The sequence below is a fragment of the Penaeus chinensis genome, chromosome 42 (assembly GCF_019202785.1).
Source record: "Penaeus chinensis breed Huanghai No. 1 chromosome 42, ASM1920278v2, whole genome shotgun sequence".
NCBI classification, from domain to species: domain Eukaryota; kingdom Metazoa; phylum Arthropoda; class Malacostraca; order Decapoda; family Penaeidae; genus Penaeus; species Penaeus chinensis.
This window is the reverse complement of record NC_061860.1, coordinates 20594422-20596921: the sequence shown is the minus strand read 5'-3', so window position 1 is coordinate 20596921 and position 2500 is coordinate 20594422.

Sequence of the window (2500 nt, the reverse complement as noted above, 5' to 3'; positions counted from 1 at the left end):
GAGGTAATTAATTCCAAGGGCCCGGCTAATGTCTGGATAATGATGATTGTAAATGAGTTTCTGCTTACTTATGCCCTATTGGCGAAAGATAGAAGGGAGAGAATGTTTTTGTTATTGTTGTCATTATCATTATTACTACATTATTATTATTATTATTATTATTATCATTGTTGTTATCATTATCATTATAATTATCATTGTTGTTATAATTTTTATCATTATTATTATCATGATTGTCATTATTTCTATTATTATTATCATCATTATTGATATAATCACTATCATTACTACTACTACTGCTACTACTACTATTATTATTATTATCAATATTATTATTATCATTATCATTATTACTTTCTTCATCATTAATACCATTATCATTATCATTATCATTATTTTTGTCGTTTTTATCATCCTTATTATCATTACTATCACCATATTATTATTACAATATATGTTATTTTCATATTTCATATTATCATTAGCCTTATCATCATTATGATGATGATGATGATGATTATTATTATAATAACTATCATCATTATCATTATTGTCATTAATTTTACTACTATCATTAATATCACAATAATAATCATCATCATGATTATTATTATTTTCATTTTCATCCTTTTTATCATCATTATCGATATTCCTATCAATAATGTTGCTGTTATTGTTATTATTATTACCATTATTATCATTATCATAATTATCATCATCATCATTATCATAATGTATATATATATATATATATGTATTTATATACAGATATATACATATATAAATAACTCTTTCGCCCAGGCAATAACTCTGCCTATACGGGAGTGGGAGACAATAATGGCATAGTCGACTTCGACTATTGCATTATTGCCCTACTATATATGTTTGTGTGAGTAAATTTATCTTTGTACATATATGTACAAATCTATGTATATATATATATATATATATATGTATATGTGAATAAATGTACATATATACATTTATATATACATATATATATATATATATGTATATATATATATATATATATATATATATATATATATATATATGTGTGTGTGTGTGTGTGTGTGTGTGTGTGTGTATATAAACACATACACACACATTTTTATACTTATATATTTTTTTTATTCGTGCCATAACTGATGCGGTGTTTGACGAACTAGTTGGCGCCATGTCGACATCATATAGTTGAGTCTTTATACCGGGAGGCTGACCAATGATCCTTCCCCAGGGGAGTTATTGGTGGCTCTCAACTCACCATAATATCTACGATAGACTCATCTACTACCGTATCTATTTCAGATTTACCCAAAATTATACAAATCCGCACGAGTGCACACACAAGCCGCCGTGTGCGAGTGTGCGTGTGCATCCGTGCACGCTCGCATCTATATATATATATATATATATATATATATATATATATATATATATATATATATATATATATATATATATATATTAACAGATACTGTGTTTATTTCCTGAAAACACACTTACTAGAAACGGTTAAGTATTCACAATACTAGGCAAAGCTGCAGCGTTCCCTTTAAAAACAAAACATCTAACACAGAATCATTGGTACCTTTTGTGCCGAACTTGCTCTACTCGGGGCGTTTGTCTGCGTTCATATTTTGTCAAAGTGAGAACATTGCCAGAATTTCGGTTTGCAATACACCACTGACGTTTAAAGTTCCCTGGGATATGTTTTACAGTCACGTATTGTGTAATTGAGGAAGAGTTGGTGGCATGGGATGAAATTAGCTAACGTAATGAAATTCGTTGTTTGTTCGACGTCTCCCGGAAGAGGTCGTGGGCGGGAGCGGCGAGACTCAAAACACATCAATGATCGTCCTACGGCTCTGCCATATTCATTTCATAATCACACTGATCATTTATAATAATGGATATATGATTAATATGAAAACATATTAAGTTTCATCTTTGTGCGTCAAAAACAGGCTGCTCGAGTAGCACCGAAGCAATTCAAATCTGCAATTGTATCGCCGGTGATCGTAACAGTCAGTATTATGCTTTATTCAAACGACAAGCTCAAGGCTTTGGTCAGACCGGCCACCAGGGAAACTCGCGCAGTGCGACCTTGGGTTCCAAATCTACCTTTTATGACCTTCAGAGAAAATCTACAGGAACGACTTCCTCTGCCCTGGTTTCAGCCTTTGGTCAGAACTGCCAAGTTGAATCTCAGGTGCAAGGGAGATGCCACCATGTCTTTCTATCTGCAAACTTGATGCTCTTTTAGCGTTGTGATTATATTTTGAATAAGATGAGCGGCCGCTATTGTGCAGTGGGAGCGCGCGCGGCTGGGAACCGGGATGGCCGTCACCGCGTGAGTACGAATCCTACCCAAGGTCCAAGGCAAGGAACATATAAAGACAGGCAGCGCCTCTGTCTCCATGAAAATCTAGGTGGCAACGGTCAAGCAAAGAAAACACACCGATAAAAACTTTCTATAAAATATTACAGAGATTAGCTA